This window comes from Parasteatoda tepidariorum, chromosome 4, assembly GCF_043381705.1.
Source record: "Parasteatoda tepidariorum isolate YZ-2023 chromosome 4, CAS_Ptep_4.0, whole genome shotgun sequence".
Taxonomy (NCBI): Eukaryota; Metazoa; Arthropoda; class Arachnida; order Araneae; family Theridiidae; genus Parasteatoda; species Parasteatoda tepidariorum.
Genome location: NC_092207.1, coordinates 67,872,285 through 67,891,807, shown reverse-complemented (window position 1 = coordinate 67,891,807; position 19,523 = coordinate 67,872,285). Strand labels below are relative to the sequence as shown.

General features: G+C 27.8%; 1 long non-coding RNA gene across 1 annotated transcript in view; it reads right to left on the bottom strand.

The window, feature by feature from the left end:
* Positions 1–19,523, bottom strand: part of LOC139425381 (uncharacterized) — a 144,566-nt gene that overhangs the window by 57,409 nt on the left and 67,634 nt on the right. The window lies entirely within an intron of this gene.

The following is a 19,523-nucleotide window of genomic DNA, read 5'->3' as shown; positions in this document are numbered from 1 at the left end:
GTTGTAATGAGGCTTCTTTTTTTTGTCGCCGTGTAAGAGAAATATATATATAGATTACTTGTCATAAATGATACCTTTCTTTTAAAATATACAATGTTAAAAATATAAAAATTAAAAATATAAAATATACAATGTTTAAAATATACAAACCAAGCGGTTAACAAGCCTGATTGCAAAGATAGTGGTTGGGGATTCGAATCCCACTCAGGGCCTTGGATGCTTCTCTCTGTGTTGTCCTCTGTTGTGATGTTTGAATGTGGTCCACCCTATTAACTGGTATCTGTGGCGTGGGTAATGCTTCTCGCCTCCGTGACTCTGCTCACAAGGTGCTCACCAGGCAAAGCAAAATGAGCCACATTCCGGCACCTTCCATAGCGAAGGATGATAAATCCGATGCCTGTCGTTAAAAAGAAAATAAAAAATGTTATTACAGAATGTCTTCGGATTTAATTGGACTTTATTGAATATTTTGCTCCAAAAATAAAAAAAAGTTCAAATTCTCCGTTCAAAATTAAAAGTGGCACGATGTTTTCGAAAAGCGCGACAAAATTAAGTTGATTCCAAATTTTCTAATATGAGTTTCTAAATAAACTGAAAACAACACATTACACTTTAGAACATAATACGATGTAGAGTGCAACTTTGAGTAAAAGCATTTAAAATAGTTTCCAGTGCCTTATTTTATTTGTATTCGTGTCAATAAAATAAGAGTGTTTTGTCTTTCTCATCTGCATGAATTTCATCTCATTTAGATGAAAAATAAATCTCAATTTCATGAAAAAGTCCGTTGAAAGTGAGTATCTTCGAATTCTTCAAAAATATTGTTGTTATTTATTTGTGTTTTTTACAAAATTTTTTGAATTTGAAAATTACAAAATTTTACAGAATTAAAAAAAGTTTTTATGAAATATAATCTAAAAAAAAATTTATGCATTAAATAGGCATTTGGTTGTTTGTGTAGTTAGTCTAAAAGAAATCAAATTACAGTTACTTTTAAAGCTGTTTAATATAATATATCATGTATGATATAATGATATTTCAAGTATACCTTAGGCAATTTCCCAAATTTTTTTTATAGATACCGAATGCATCAATTGTATTATTTAAAACTCAAAAAACTGTTAGACACGAGAATTTTATTGCATGTCTAGTAGACATACAACGTATAATTGTAAAAAAAGCTATTGCGTGTCAATAATTAATATTTCATTGAGGACATAGTTTGAAAGACGAATTTTTTCATTTCTTTCAGAAAATTAAATAAGCAATTTATGTATTTTAAAGAAAAGTAGAGAAAAATTTAAGAAATTTCATTTTAAATATATTTTTGCTTTATATATATGAAAAAAACTATTTTTAATTATAGCAAGCTTGAAAGATTTATAACCCTGTTCTCAAAGTTAAGTAAAATAAATGACTTTATGTAGAATTAGATTTTTTTCATTTTTCTCAGATTTTTAAAGTACAGGTATTGAAAGAGATATTAAATTTTTTTATCAGTTTTAATAATAATTTAAATTAAAATGTAATTGGACCTTTAAATTAAGACATAATTAGCAATATTAATATTTGCAAAATTCTCAAAAATTTACTTTCAGCATGAAAATTGAAAAACAGAAACTTATTTCGTTAACAAAGAGTTTCGCAGAAATACTTACTGAATAAAATACTGGATAAAAAAAGCCAGTAGATTCAGTAAAAAAGAAAGTCAAATCTGTATCTATTCATCTAAGACATTTGACTAATTTCCTTATTAAATTGATTAAAAGATGTGTTACAAATATGCATTTAACTAAAACATAAGAAAAAAAATCATTTTTAAAATATATATATATAAATTTTAATAAAAATTTCTATTTATTCTTTTCATGTTACAGTTAAAGGTAAGAGAAAATCATTGTTTAACAAATATATATGTATATAAATTTTATTAAAAATATCCATTTATTTTTTTTGCATTTCTCATGTTTTATTCATTGTTTACGATGCAGTTTAGGGTTTCATTATTTTAACTAATTGATACTCTTCAATCGGAAATTGTTTTTTTTAGCCATAATTAAATGGAAATGCTCTGCATTTTTATAAATGTTATAAAAAGGCTGAGCGTTTCCATTTATTTCACAATTTTATTTTGTAAAAGTTACAAGTATTGAAAAAGAAAAGAAAAAAGGTTGGACAAAATTAATCCAGGTAGTATATATCCCCATGGAGGTCATAGTGCAGTTATATTATTTGCTAAGCTTTGCATCACAAAAACGAAAATTTTTATGAACTTTGACTCATTTCAGACCTTTCCAGCAAACATTGATCTTTTCTCGTGACGAAGTGTAAAGAATTTGATGAATTTTTGTTGCGAAAGAATTCCTAGAACTATTTTTATACTTTCATAATCATTTTGGCATTTTTTTCATTCCGATATATAAAATATAGCAATTAAAGCTTAAAGGATAATAAAATCTTCGAAAAATTCTTTTATTCTAGGAAACTTTTTTGTTTCACTTTTCTTCAATCTTCAATTTAAAAATCTCTGGAGAACACTCTTTTTCCATAAGCTTTCCAATAAGTTGGTTGAAATTGGACTACATGGAATTTTTCTTATAAAAACTGTTAAAACATATTGATTATGATTACCTGATTTATTTTAAAATATTTGATATACGCTAAATTTTGCATGGGCATTGAATTATTTCTACGACCAATTCAATTTTAACCCCTTAACGATCGGTTAATTTTCAAGAAAACAGTCATAGAGGTGCCTATTTTGCCAAATACACGCATTTGATAAGTTTAAAATAAACTAAATAAACTCTAGTTTAAAATAAACTAAATATTTACAATAACCTTAAAAATATCGTGCTACTGCTATATGGTGTGTAAAATGAGAAATAAAATGTTTTCTGGGCAAAAGAAATGAATTAGTTTTATTCTTATTGGCGCATTACTACTGAACACTCCATCCCGCCAATATCACGGGAGCGAGAATTAGCGAGCGAAAACTCACCCCGTCATTTTCACGGGAGCGAGCAGAAAGGGGTTAAATATTGTTTTAGAAACGTTTATCAGATGGCAGGCTAGTATTTGTTTAATGCGGGAAAAGGCTTTCTAAAATTTAAAAACTTATAATATTTTTTGGGTTTTAAATAAAGTAAATATCTGACTTTTGTTGTTTTCGTCGGCCATTAAGGCAGAGGGGGCGATTGTTCGTATTTTCCAGTGGCGCCATCTATGGCCAAGAATTCAACTTCTGCCACCGCCATATGCACACCCGTTTATATATCAATTCATTCATCCACAGACCTGAACCAGAGAATGATCAATCTCCAATTCATTACCCCCAGAGGTATAATTTGTTAAGGGAACATGGAGGACTTTTACTACTATTTTCACCATTTACTACACGGGGAGTCTTCGGCTCGCGGGATTCGAACTCCCGTTCTCACAAACGTGAGTCCAGTGCGCTGTCAACCAGGCTATCCCGGCCTAACGAGACTTTTAAATCAACTAAAAGAATTTTTTCTCCGCTTTTTATTATTTTGTGTGCATTCAATGGGGCGTATTTAAAAGTCATATTTTGCCCGATATTTATCATTTCTTTAAATAAAAAAAAATGGCCATATAAATGAAGCGTGATTAAACAACTCCTTTGAACTTTCAATGTGAGCGTAAATTGTCAACGTTTACAGTAATGTTTTAGCTGCTATTTTCGATTTTAAATTTAAATGGGATTTTACAGATCTCAGACTTTGAATTAAACGAAAAATAATATATAAACTTATTTTTTCGATTCGCTCCAAAAATGTTCTTTTACTCGAAATATTTTTTCTAATAATTACATCTTTAAAATAAGAATCATTTGCTCAATCATTTGGAATTAAGTTTCTGCTCTAAAATTTTTTAATGCACTTTAAATTCTGCATTAGTCATATATTTGAGTAATACGGTATGTACGTCACGGTATCTGTTTATTCAACACAATACTGTTAAGATTATGAGAGATGTTCTTAAAATAATTCTTTAGCAAATCAGCAGACCCCCACGCAGCAGACACGAGTTGTAAGTATGCATATTTGTTGAGTCAAGCAACGAACTGTTCTCTTTGTTTTGTGCTGCAGCTGCTTAATCTTTATCTATCGCAGGTAAATAAATAAAAAAACAACATCAAAAGCTGAGGATCTAATGAATACCTAATATTATTCTGAATTCATTATATGATGCAACGATTGAAGATTCTTACAGAAATCATTTTCGTGCCCACTCACACTTCATTTCACCATTTGACATATTAAATTAAATTAAATAATTCGTGCCCTCTGAAAAATTAGTTTCATGAGTAAACTCTGAGCGTATTTCAAAATGAGATTAATAAAGAACTGCAATACTATAACAAGGAACTCTCAAGCCACACAAGCATAATTTGTTACAGTTAGATTTTAAATTTTTTTTAAATATATGGAAGCAATTTAATTTATTATTCTTTAGTATACAATATATTGGTATGAGATTCAAAATATAAAAAAATGAAAAAAAATTTCAGAAATTTCGCTGATTACGAAACAAAAAGTATAACTGAAACAATGATGTTTAAGAAATTTTAAAAGAAAATTGATAAATTTCAAGCTATTCTCGTTAGAGATTTAGCTCGGAAAATAAAATGTATCCTAAATATAATTGTAAAATGCAAATTCTAGTGGATACTTTGAAGGATTATCACTTAAATTCTTACACGGAGAAAAAAAGTCATGGTAAAATTACCATACTTCACAGGAAATTCTGGTCTTCAGAATTATAATCCTTATAATCACATATTTAGCAAAAAATACAAAACTGAAAAGTAAGTTTAACTTACGAAATGGTTTATGTGCCAAGCTCTAAGGTATCAAGATAACATTACCAAATTTTTCTTCAGAATTATCCTTATTTTTACCAGTTGTTTGGTAATTTTAACCATTTGATGCCTAGCCTGCTACGAAATGGGATAGTTACCGTTTTTCGCTTCTATGATTTATTTAAAATATTGATTAATTTAGATAGTTGGTAGAAGTTGATGACGCTTAACTATTGCTTTTCCTAATATATTTCTCGATTATAACATATCTATTATTATTATTATTAATTATTATTATATTAATTATTGCTATTATTATTATTATTAATTACTATTATATTAATTATTGCTATTAATATTATTATTAATTATTATTATATTAATTATTGCTATTATTATTATTATTATTAATTATTATTATATTAATTATTACTATTATTATTATTAATTATTATTACATTAATTATTATTATATTTATTATTACTATTATTATTATTAATTATTATTACACTAATTATTATTATATTTATTATTACTATTATTATTATTATTATTTTGAACTATTTATAAAATTATCAATTTTCATGGAAAATACTTAAAAATTTTAATGTCAAGTTTTGTTATGACTAATTTTTTTCGAGGCACTGAAATTATGCTAAATTACCCAGAAGTAAAGATATGAAAATCTCTTGAAGGAACAGGGAATTATACGAAGGGTTTCATCTTATAAATAGCAAAGAAGCCGGTAAATAGCAGAGAAATGGGATAAAAATAGCAAACTAGGTTGTCACCTCTCTTTTTCAAAGAAAAAAAAATAATACTTATGTACCTGATTTATGAGTCTTTAGAGTCATAGGGGTTAGCAACTGCATTTATAGGAGAAAAAAATTCAAAATAATAAAAACTGAAATAAGGCACAAACTCGTGTTTCATTTTTTTACATCTGGAATATTTTTGTGTAAAGAGGTACAGATAACTGAGATGCAGAAAGAATTATTATGTTCATTAATTTTAAATAACATTAGATTTTCAATTTTACATATGATATTGAATATCAACAACGTCACATTTAAATCATTGATGAGGTAATATTATATCTGTAACAATATAATGGTTAATGACCTTTCGTTAATTTCAGTCTCAAATTTTTGGGGTGAAATTTTTGATTTTCTTTTTTTTTCTTGAAAAATTTTGATGATTAAATTAACAGTTCACGGCAGAGTATTTTTCAAAAAAGACGGGAAACAAAGACCTCGCTTCAGATAAAACAGCATTTGATACTCTCTAATGCTTCCACATTTCTTTTTCCAAAAAGCAATTAATTAAATACATAAAACAGTTTATAACAAAAAAAAATTAAAAAATTATTGTAATAGAAAATCTAATCCTGTAAATTTTTCCTTAAGTTTTTAAACATATACTTTTTTGTTTGTTTCTAAAATGGTGAAAACCGACTTGAATAAAGCAGAAAAAAATTCTTAAAACATTAATTGGGAAACAAAGCAATTTATCATAAGTCTAAATACAAGTAAAAGATATAATACACGACTAATTTAATAAAAAAAGTTGATTGCAGTTATGTATAGGCATAATATTGTAAGAAAAAATCCATTGAAATTCTAAAAATCAGTGTTTCATATTTCTCCGATTCTAATTGAGGGACAACTTTCGCCTTGTATTTTACTTTCTTCAAAAGATACAGCATACTGAGTCGATTAAAGAACAATCGAAGCGATCCACGTAAGTAATATTTTTACGAAAATAAGTTTTTTGATGGTTTTAGAATATCAATCACCGATTATCAAAAACCGAATAATTTTCTAGACTGCCCCAAGAGGAGAATCTAACACTTTGGAAGCAATTAAAACAATCTTTCCACAATCGACACAGTTCTTTTGGTTTTTCTCGAAATTGCAGATTTGTAACATACCCCCTTTTAATATCGACCGTTTCAATTATCAACATGTTTGAGAATATAGAATATTGATATTTGAGTCCAGTCAGGAGGAAAGCGGCCTCTTAACCGTAACTAATTATATTTACCATTGTTTGGCACATTGAAAACATCGCTCAAATAATTAACATAACACTACTAAATAAGTTTTTAACTTAGATTGCTTAGCACAATTCATTTTAGTCTTTTCGATACTGTGTAATATTGGAAATGCTGATAATTAGTATAATATATACAATACTACATAAATTTTTATAATACTTGAGATGGCAAGACTTTTTTAAAAATGTACATTTTAATACATAGCAACACTATATATCTATTTCTAATTTTAGAAATATAGATTTCTTCTCATTTTCAAGTAGTTTTAACTGTCACATATTTTTAACACTTTTATCTGATTAATTTCTGGAAGATACATTTAAAAACTCTGATTCTTATCAAGTTACAATGGAATGACTCTTTTACTCTCGACTTTTATCAGAATTTTTGCTTGCATCGGCTTTTTTCAATCTTTTTTAAGTGAATCATTCGAGAAGAGTGACGTAGAAATTTGCGTTGATCCAATTTGTAATTTAGATGGAAACTATGATTTCATTTTTATTTTCTTGTAAGCATTCTCTAAGAAATTTTTTTGCGTAGATACATTCTCTTTGAAACACGCAGATACTTTGATTACGTACGTACATACATTCTCTTTGAGAAAAAGTTTTTAAAATAGGTCGAAGTTAATTTTTAATAAAATTGATAAAATCCTAATTATTAGCAATAAATGATTTAACAATTAGAGGTTTGAATAAAGGTAAGAGTTGGTTTTAAACAGCTGATGATACTAAATTTTCAGCAATTAAATATGTATCAGCTAAAATCGGAAGCAAAAAATGCTGTAAATTTATTACGAAGGTGATTTTAGATCTTGTCCATTGTTAAACTATTAATCAACTGTCAAAAAACTTTTTTCAAGTAAACAATTAAAACAATGTCAAGAATAAAGTTTTTAATGTTAAACAGGAAGGTTATTAAACGCCGGAAAATCACTCCCAGTTCTTACACAAAATGAGACAGCTATATTGTCCACATTAAAATAAAAGTTCCTTCGCCGGACCTTTAAAATATATTACCTTAATAAAAATAATATTGTGTTTTGATGTTCTAAAATTGTTCGAGAACATTGTACTGTGTTTTAATATTAATGCATTATGATGTATATTTATTAAGAAAACAAAAGTTTTGAAACATTCCAGAACTGGGAAATTTATGAACCCGTTATGTAATGCTGTTCAAGAAAATAAATATCAACGTGACAAAACCAAAGGATTTTGATAATATTGAAGGAAACTTCTGTAATTCCATTAATCCCATAAGTTTTAAATTTTAAAATGTAAGTTATAAAAAAAATCTACTTATGTTTACGACTACTACTCCGTAGCTTTGTAACTTTGAATCCAATCCAGAAGATAAGGAAGTTCCTGGAACAAGTATTGGGAGAAACTTTGCCCTGGAGGAGAACTGCTTTATGAAACTGTCCCGCATTTGCGTTACATAGACAGGAAAGCTTCCCCCTGTTAGCCTCAAGTTAGTCTGTTAGTGGCAAGGGAACTCTAACCCATGATCCGTCTACCACTACGAGTATTTTACGTCAGCACTGTGGTCGGTGTGAGCCGGGTGCGCATTTCGTATCAACCAACCATGGCTGGGATTCGAACCCGGTTCACCTCAAAAGAAGGAGAACGCTTTATCCCCTGAGCCACCACTGCTTTATAGCCTATTTTATATTATAACCGTCGTTGAACAGCCTACCCAATTTTGGGTTTACAATACTAATGTTCAACTCTTTAGCCTTGTAATTTTGAGTTCAATTCAGAAGACTAGAAAACTCCTGGATCAAGTATTGGGAGAAGTTTGCCTTAGAGGAGGACTTTTTGATGGAACCAACCCGCATTTAAGTTACATGGAGAGGGAAACTATGAAAACTTCCTACTGTTAGCCTAACGGCAAGGGGATTCCAACCCCTGATCCGTCTACTACTGAGGATCAGCACTGTGGTCGGTATGAGTTGGGTGCGGAATTCGTATCTACCAGCCATTGCTGGGATACGAACCCGATTTACCATATTGGAAAGCGAACGCTTGATCTCTTTAGCTGCCACGGCTTTATGGCCCTATATATAGAAAATTATAGTATTCTACATATTTGTTACCTACACTGTTTGAATTTTAGTATTGTATTGAACCCTGATATTTTTCAAGTTTATTGCAATTTTAATATGGTGACATCTTCAACCATATTATCGTAAGATGAAACTTGATTATTCTTTGCTATTGTTCAGCTTGTTTCAAAACAATGTCAAATTTACGTCTAATTCATGTTGCATGATGACAAGGTTTACTTTTCATGGTGTTCAGTTTTCGGGCAGTGGCATGCGGGAGAAAGAAACAAAGACATCCATTTAAAGAGACTTATAATCGACAACTAAGGGCAGTAAAACTTTAAATCTATTACTAGTTTTAGTTTCATTATGAAATTAATTTTTGAATTAAATTTTATTCAGTAAAGATTTTTATGAATTTGCATCGTTCCAATGTTTTTTTTTTCCTTCTTTTTTTTGCAACAGTTTTTGTTGCATTGCACTTTCGTCAGACAACACTTTCTTCTAGAGGAATCTATTTAAGGAGTTTACACATCTGTCCAAACCATTGGTTTCATATAACGATATTTTGATTTAAAATTAATCTGATTTTTTTTGCTATTTTTTGGGGTATTTTTCTTATCTGTGCCCTCACTTCGTTATTTTTCCACTCATTTGCTTATTGGCCGTCTGTCTTAAGTAAATAAACAGACCCAAAAACATAAAAAGTATTGGTGTTAAGCTTTCCCTTATGTTATAATTTTATTTTGTTATTCAGCTTTCTTACTGAGCTGAACTTCTTACAGGAACATGTTACGAAACGAGAAATTTGACATACCGTAATTTTTACAGTAATAATTACCGTAAAATCACCGAATTATGCTAATTAAACAAATACTACTGTAAAAATACAGGTATGATATTTTTCTGGGTTTTACGGTAAAATGGATTTTTTTTTCTAATGCATTTAAAGTGCCGGGTACTTTAAACCGTAATTTGATTCGGAGTTTTTTACTATGTGAGATGTTTTCTTTTTATTTCTCCAGTTTTTCTTCAATATTTATTTGCATTTTATGGTTAAACTAACACAATGGTTTCGACATTTTTTAAAATGCTAGTAAAATATCAGTACGATGATTGTGTTTGTGTCTAATTTCCTTAAAAGCGTACTTAAAAGATTTATTTTCACTTTTGAGTAATTTCTCAAGCGAAACGTGACTCCTGTTTCCATAAAGTTTATCCCTCAATGAAAATGAAACTTACACCTTTTAATCTAGAAGAAAACAGAAGTGAATAGATATAATTCTTTTTCTAAAGAAATTATCTTCACGTGAAGGAATCGTGGACATCAAAACCTTCGATTTCGTTTTTACTGAATAGTATTCAATCACTCCTGATTCACGTGTCGAAAATATCGCCACTGAATGCAAGGCATTCTATGTTTTCGTTTGATCTATTTACGGTAAATCGGATGATTTTGGGGAGATGACCTTATCAATAATATTGTGCGTAAGTTTCACCTGCGATAACGAAAAACAAGTATTGAAGAGTTTATCTTTCTCTTAGTTACAACTTCCTTGTGTTTATTTTTTCTACCACATACGATTGAAGTAATGATTTCGTTTTCTCGTTTGCATAGTCAGTGCACTTGGACGCAGTATGTAAATTTATATTAATAGTGTAGTTAGTTTCTATGGCAATAGTATTAAGCTCAATAAAATTATAGTGGAGGGATATATAAATTAGGGGGCAGTTTTAATTTTTTGATATATTGTCTGGGTAGGTTCAGTGATGAAAAGTCTGTCTTCCAATTCCTCTAGTCACCGAGTGTGTCGTCATCTTGAAAAGCTCATTAAATTTTTGAGACTTTTTTGTTTTCTCCCTATTTCTCTTAAAGTATTTTTCTTACAAAAAACTGTTAATTGCTTTTTTACCCGGTTAAATCATCTTCAATTTGATACCAATACTTAGCTTGTATCTGTAATTCTTCCTGAGGATGAGGTACTTTCAACAATCGTACACAAAATTAAAATTTATGCGTTAAAATACTATTACATATAATATTTAGGAATAATTCTAAAAAAATATTTCCCTTTTTAGAATGAATATTCTATAACTGAGAAATTGGAATGTCCAAGCCATATGTTTCTTTTAATTGTAAGTTGCATTGCTTTAAGCAGAACAAAATTTATTCTTGATTTTTATACAATCTTCTTAAGCCTTTATTTTACAATAATAAAAAAATAGAAGAAAAATATAACGGACATTTGATCTTCCTCAGTTGAAATGTCTAAACTAAAATGTCATAAAATTATCATTAAGGTTTTGGTTTCTTTAGGACGTAAAACAGAAATCAATTTCATCTGCAATCAATTTGTAATTTTCAGAAAATTTGGAGAAAAAGTCCCAGAAATTTAGTGAATTTTTTTCTTGAAGATGCCGATGCACGCAGTGGTTGGAGGAATTAGAAAACTTGGGTTTTTCATCAGTGTAACTTAATTGTATCCAAATTTCTGCAACCATTCAATAATTTTTGAAGTAATTTGACTGACCTAATTTGGTTTTCGAACGATGTACTTTTTTTTACCCATAACTTGAAGCAAAGTTCACATAGCAAAATGTAAACTGAAAACTTGACCAATTTTTCTAGGAATCTGCGAATAAATTTTAAAATACAGTAAGATTGTAATTAAAGAGTTTAGAGGATGAAGATTCTGACTGATATTTAAAAACAAAATTAAGTTTGCTTAAAGCGATTAAAAATTATTGAAACTTGTGATGTTATATAAGAGTTTCAGTTAAAATTTGAGCATTGCAGCTAGTCGAAAAGAAATTGAAATTTCGATTGTAAGATCCCATCCTAACAGATGTGAAAGCTGTTAAATAAAACGTTGTAATAAAATGACTGATAAACGATTGAAAAATAAAAACAAAACCACCCATTAAGTGTTAAAATTCCTTTATTTTAAACGCATTTATTTTTATCTGTCCTTCAAAAACTAAATTAGGAAAATTAATAAATTCAATATCCTTGCATACACGGTAGAAATAAAAAAATATGCCAAGTATAATAGTGAACCGTTGTTAACTCATTTTTTTTCAAGCACGACAATAAACTTATGTAATTGTTAAAGGCAGTTAAAAAATTGTAAAAAGAAAATCCGTAGAAATAAATGTTTATGTATGTTCATTTTAACCTCCATGTGTTGATGTTACAATCTCTTTCCTTACTTTTGAATTTTTTTTGCATATAAATAAAACTAATTCTCATTCATGATGCGTGTTCAAACCCTAAATTCATTTTTATATGACCTTTAAAAATCGATTAACAAAAACTGATAACTTAAACATGCTCTTCACAATGCGATGCTCTTCACAGCGTTTGCACATTTCGGAGAAATAGGAAATGCCTAAGCAATAGTCAATTATTTACATCATTTAACATTCTATGCACGTTAAGAAAAGTTATGTAATTATTACACTCAGTTCTTATTCTAATTCAGATTCCAAAATGTTTGGAATTATTTTGCGTAATATGTATGATCATTACTTTAATGTTCTTTCTTGATGAAGTAAATTAAATACTATACACGAAGAGGAAATTAAATACTATATGTATTAAGTAAAGAAATACCTTTCAATGACACGCTTAATTCTTCCACACTACAGCAATGCGTTTCAAGGAAAATAGTGATAAAAAAAACTGATTTGAGATGCTTTCGAACAGTGGTCGCAAGTAGCTCGTTACAAGTAGCGAAACTATTATAGTAGCATTTTTTTTTTGTAGTGAGTAGGGTGATACAAAAAAAAATGTAGTTTGTAGCCATTCCAGGCATCTACTTTTGAAGTTAGTTAAGTGAAGAAATAAGGTTGAAATGCAACTAATTCTTCGAATCTGATTGATCCGTCAATGGACCATCTTCTCGTGCCCGTCAAAGGACACAATGTGAATGCCCGTGTGTTCGAGCGTTAATAAATAATGCGTATTACTAATATTCTAACTAGCCATTACGAATACTAGCCAATTTGACACTCTGACCACACCTTCAAAAGTGAATGGGCACTCATAAAACAGTGGTGTTATTTTAATAGAGGAAAATATATTGTCTTTGTAATTTTCGATGCACTTTATTTCTTAAAGTAAATAAAAAAGCATTAAACACTTATTTTTTGGTATTTGATATTCACCTTGAAATTTATAAAGTAAACATCAGTCTTTGAGAAAGGCATAAAAATATGAAGGTTAAAAGAAAAAAATCATAAAAAAATGGTTGAGAATGACAAAATGGCTCAAAACATGAATAAATATTTCTTAATAGTTCCTCCTGTTTAAATAAGCCAATTGTTTTTATTCAAAGCCGTTTTAGTTTTAAACATGTGTGTAAATTAAATTCCCCTGCAAAGTTCGCCTCCTAAAAGTAGTGACGACATTTCAGAAGTAGTTTGTAGTCATTACATTAAAAAAAGCAGTTATAGCTACAGTTAACTATATTTGTAATAAAGTAGTTGTAGTTAACTATAAAAATAATATTGTTTTTCTGACCACTGCTTTCGAATAAATATTTGCTTTTGTTTCGTCTACTATAAAATAAAGAGTTTGCCTGTGTGTATTCAACTCTTATAACTCCAGAACCGTATGTACTGGCGTGATTTCTCTTCAACAAAAAATAAATCAGCATTAAAAAATTCATTATAAGTTAAGAAAAACTAGCCTTTAAAATCTTTAACAGAACTTTACCTCAAATCAACGAAAACTTTTATTTTCTAATTTAAATATTCGCCATCCCATTTCGATTAAAAAAATATATTTTTGTTAAGTTAATCTTTTTATATTTTTGTTAAATTAATCTTTTTGATACGTTATCGTGGAAAATTTAATATTAAACAAGATTAAAAAAATACTGTGAATGCTAGACTTCATTTTAAGCCAGTGTTGTGAGAAAGTTACCACAACATAAAACAGGAAGAAAAGCACAAACCAAAGTCTTTCGCCAACTTCCTAATACTCAATCATTTATCTCAGATCTGGATGTTTGCCATTTTGGTCTTTGATCAATAAAAACGTGTAATAGAATTGGGTAAGGAGTGATATTTTTGAATCATCACCTCACCAACGTGTGTTCCTTTTGTTTAAACTTCAAACCCTCTTGTTTCTAAGAAACTTGTATCATATGCTAACTGTGGCAAGAGGTTTTGAAACATCAAGAGGGAAAAAATTAGGCTTCATAAAAATTGGTAACTGTATTATTCATACTTTTTGAAGATTTAAAAAACATAGTACAACAGTTTTAATAAAGTTATTTAAATTAAAATAATTAAAAAAAATTGTTTTGCAATGCTAATGAATGCGTTTTTTAAAAAGAGAATTATTTAGATCCATTGTTCCTCCTCAATTTTTTTGTAATAAATGCTTATACAGTTAGATAATATGCGAAGTTTAATCATCGATATAATATATACAATCGATACATCGATATAATAATAAAACAGAGTAGTTTTAATGAAGTTATTAAAGTTGAAATAATTTAAAAATATGTTTTGCAATGCTAATAAATAGGTTTTTAAGAAGAGAACTATTTATATTCACTGTTCCTCAATGTTCTTTGTATAAGTGTTTATACAGTTAGGTAATATGCGAAGTTTAATCATCGATATAATGTATGCACTCTGATCTATAACTAACAGAGTATGGTAAAATTTATCATGCTTCTGGCTCTATGGGAACACCACGAAGCTAAGTAATTTTTACTAAAGCGATTTGGTAATGATTTTGGTAAAATTGACAATAAAATATGATTTCATAATAGGATATAAAGTTTGGAAAGTGTCGTAAAATTTGGTAATTTTATCAAGATAACTTAGATCAGGGCATAAAAACCATTTGTTCTGTTAAATTTGCTTTTCAGTTTTTGTAGTTTTTACTACGTGTGTCATGATTCTGATTTCATCATAATCTTCAACCATACAATATAACTACAACCGCACCAAATTTCGTCATTATAAGCTCAATACGGAATGTTTCGATTTTAAAAATAACACCAACAATCCAAATAGTGAGTTTTCTGGTTAAATATTCTTTCTCCGAACTTTTAAGATTTTTTGATGCGCAAAAAATCTTAAAAGTTCCGAGTAAATTTGTATTAAAAATTGGAAAATAATAGTAATCTTTTCCTTGAAAACATTATATACTGTTTTAATTGAAAAAATATTTATCACTTAAGTTTTAAAAAAAGTTATGTAAAAATTAAATTTTTGAATAAAATTTTCTAAAATCTATACTTTTTTTAAAACTTATAATCAATAGACTTATTAAATATATAATTTATGAGGTGTAAACTGTTTTAAAACTATTTAATGCACGACAATAATTTGTCTCATTTAAAAGGAACAATAAAAATGGAGAAAAAAAAATAAGAATATTAATTTTATGAACATTGAACATTTTGGAATTTTTACTTTTAGAACTATAAATATGCATGGTATTTGTGTAGAGAATACAATAAAAATATGTTTAAAAGAAACAATATTATTTTAGTACTATTAATATATTTCTTATTGTTTGTTATTATTAAATTGTTTTGAATTTTTAAAAGAATTCTCTAAGAACAATTCTATTTAAAAAAATATATATATATATAAAAAGTGACAAAATGAACAAAACATGAAACGTTCCTGATTGTATACATGCATACCTTAGCCAGATTTTTTTTATGTGTTATGCATTACGATATTTATCACAACGGAAATCATTTATCACAAAAAAACATGGGAATAATGCGAAAAATTTCCCAAATCAAGGTTCTAACCTGCACAAATAAAAACTGAAAATATAATTCAGGTAAGAATAAAAATAAAAAAAAATTGCCTTTCATGAGAGGTAAGGGGGCACCTTAAAATTCCGCAAGGTGCTTTCTTATTTTGGAGGGAGGGATCTCTTATTACACCCAAGGGAAGTTAGGGTAAGCAAAATTCCACTATGTTATAGACGGCTGTAGACGCTTTTTTCATAGTATGGCTATTTGCAAGGCTTTAAAAATGTTATTAAATTCTTTGCATATACAGGTTAATAAGTAAAGGTAAATTAATGGTATTTTTCGAAAAGTGTAATTTATATGTGTTTATTGTTAACGTAATAAAGTTTTTAATATTTCTGGTTCTCAATAGAAATTTAAAAATTTAAATCAAATGTCGCGAATTGCCATTTCTTAACCATTTAAGATTAGAGTGTTATCAATAAACACAGAATAATTACTATATATAAAACTTATCTTTGAATAATTAAGCACAGAATCAGCTACAGTTCAAAAAGAATTTTATTAAATATTCTTAGGATGCCTAGTTAGGAACTTTTCAGATTTTAACTTTAATAGGAAAAGATTGAATTTTCTCTCTAAAAAAATAATCCAAAAAATAACTAAAATACATTGGGAAAATAAAAATAAAAATACGACCAGTGAGCAAGTTCTAGTAACAGTAGGAACTGCTAAAATAGTTTATAACAGGCAGTTAACCATTTAAATCAAGTGAGTAACAAGTCCGATTTCAATGACGCAATTAAAAAATATTAGCTAAAATCCTTAACCCCCCCCCCAAAAAAAACACTGATTTGCTACTCTGTCGTGGGAAATTAAAACATCATTTTTAATTAAGGAAACAAAATCAATTTTTAATAAAAAAGGAAAAGAAAAACTCTGAATTATTTTACAATCTGGTTTCTTCTGTAGTAAACATTAACCGATTCGGTAAATTTTAGAAACTATTTGAGAATTTTGACGAACTTCTTTCAAGTTCTGCCATGCAAATATTAAAGGTGAAAATTTCCCAATGCAATAACAGCTCTTGCACTTTCAGTTAATGTAATGAAAAAATAAATTTAAACTAGAAAAAAATCCCTTAAATCTTTCCCAGAAAGATATATGTAATATTTTAACGAATGTTGGTTTTTGTATTTTGATTCATGATGTTAAAAAATTTAATTTATAACAAAATTGAACGGAAAATTAGCACGCTTCAAATATTCATCCTACCGTATATTTTTCCAAAACGATATCCATGAAGAACTACAAAATGTTCCTTCAATAAAAAACCCCTATACAATACTAAAATTACAACTAACAAGCTACTAAATTTTTATATACTGCCTGACACAAAATTATTTTGAAATTTGCTAACTTACACATTAATAAAACTGAAAAAAATTGCATACAAGCAATTTCAAAATAAAATCGTTGCTAGCTATTGTTATATACTGACAAGCACATCTCTTATTTTAGGACATGCTTTAGGACTGGCATATTATTTAAAGTGAATAAAAATTACATAATTTAAAATTACATAAAACTAAAATTATAATTAACAAGTGACTAAATTTGTTAGATAATGACAAACGCATAACTAATTTTATGATATGCAAACAAACAAATAACTAAAGGTGAATAAAAATTGCATAATAATCAATTTAAAGGCTAAAATTATAACTAACATGCCACTAAATTTGTGATATATTGACAGACTCATAAAATTTGAGCTATGCAACTTAGCACGTTAGCAAAAGTGGATAAAAATTACATAATAAACTATATCAAATTGAAATTCTAACTAAAATGTTATGAAATTTGTTATCTACTGACGTAGCTAATTTTATGTTAAGTAAACTAACGCATTACAGATAATAAAAATTACATTATGATTCCACCGCAATGTTTCTTTAACACGTTTCTATATTTACACGTGCAAAGCTCACGTGTAAATTTTTTTTTCCTTCACACACACGAAAAAAAAATTCGTATTTATTAAAATTAATTTTGTATTTACAGATTAAAGTTTGATTTATTTACAAAGCCTTTGAATGAAAATTTATTTGACGCAACGAAAAGAAAACCAAATTACTATACATGCCAAATTTGATTGGCAATAGTTCCGCAAAGATGAATTGCTCTATAAATGTCAATTTATAATAGAACTTTTTGACTAAGACAATTTTTTTGACACGTTCTTCTTTGCAAATACAGTTATCGAGTTCTATTTAGTGCTTAGAAACTAATTTTCCTGTCTATCAATAGAATGAGGAAGATTTTAAAGTGCAAAAATATTATTTTGTTTAATGGCTTTTGGGTGAATAAAACTGTCAAACGAGTTAGGCTAAAAATGTAGAGTGTTCTATTTTTAGAATATGTTAACACTTATTTAGGAGAATCGTATTGATAAAACGTCTAGTGAGACATCTTCCAATCAATATATAGAAGTATGAAAGAAACGAATTAGATTCTTTACAATTTACAGTTGATTTTTGAAACTTATTTTTCGAAAGAAAAAATTTAAATTCGCGTGGTTGAATATTCAGAACTTTTTTTTTACTTTTACTGAGTTAAACCAATGAAAAAATAAATAAATAAATCTGAAGTACCTGTAATGTTCTTGAAAAAATGTGGGTAAAATATTGTCTTAATCGCGAAAATATGTTTAAACATAAAAATATTATTACGTTATTAAAATGGCAATTATAATGATTTACTTAAAAAATTCTATACCTACGTGTTGTAATAGTAAAGTTTTAACATACTTCTCTGGAATATACCTAACTTACGCATTTAAACTAAGTATAGAGATTTATTATAAATTTTAATTAAAAAAATTACGAACAAAAAAATCGTAAAAAACAATATTTAACCATTTTTCAGTTTAGCATTGGTTTCATGACAGTAAATAAGTTAAATATTTTCATTTTCGGTTGGAGGTGAAGAATTATATTATTTTCTATACTTTAAAAAATGTATTATTAAACCAAAAAAACAGTGGATTTAAAATTTAGCACTTAAAATGTGAAAAAAAGTTGGCAGAATTGTGAAATTTTTCGTCTTATTTCAGGAGAGCTACGAAAATTTAATCCCTTAAAAGATATTTTTACTTTTCGCACCTTTCATCCTGTTTCATACAAATTGATAATTGTAGAATTTTAAGGATATCTTTTCTCTAAATATAAATGCATGAATGAAAATTCTTTAGCTAGTTACTTATTATTTTTATTTAGTTTAATGATCAATTATAAATTGCAAGGTATAAATTTTTATATTATCATGACTTATGCAGTTTTTAATACCAGATTTTCGAAAATTAAGCAAACTGATCTATTAATTGATTTTTGAGAAATCAAACTATACAATGATCGTATATTACGTGTTCATAGATCAAATAATGAAATGTTTTCATATATTAATTTTAAACCTAGTATGTTGTTGTCCCCTAGAGCTAAAGCAGATATGAATATTAAACATAATGAAAAGGTTGCATTTTATAAACAGTCAAATTGATTTTTATAAACAATGCTTACTTCAGACTTTGTTTTTTTTCTTCATTATTTTATATGAAATTCCATTTTGTATAAACAGTGCGATGTACTCCCGGATATTTTTTTTCAATCAATAATAATATTTATTCCATATAAAATACCAACTGAAGCTATTTATTACAAAAACTATGTGATTGTATAATATATTTCAGAAACAATATGAAGAAGAACTTTTTACTTATACACAGGTCTACCAAATTTCAGAGAAGGTGAAATAGTCAGAATAAAATATCCCATTCCTACATTTTTTAAAAGAAAAAAGTTAAC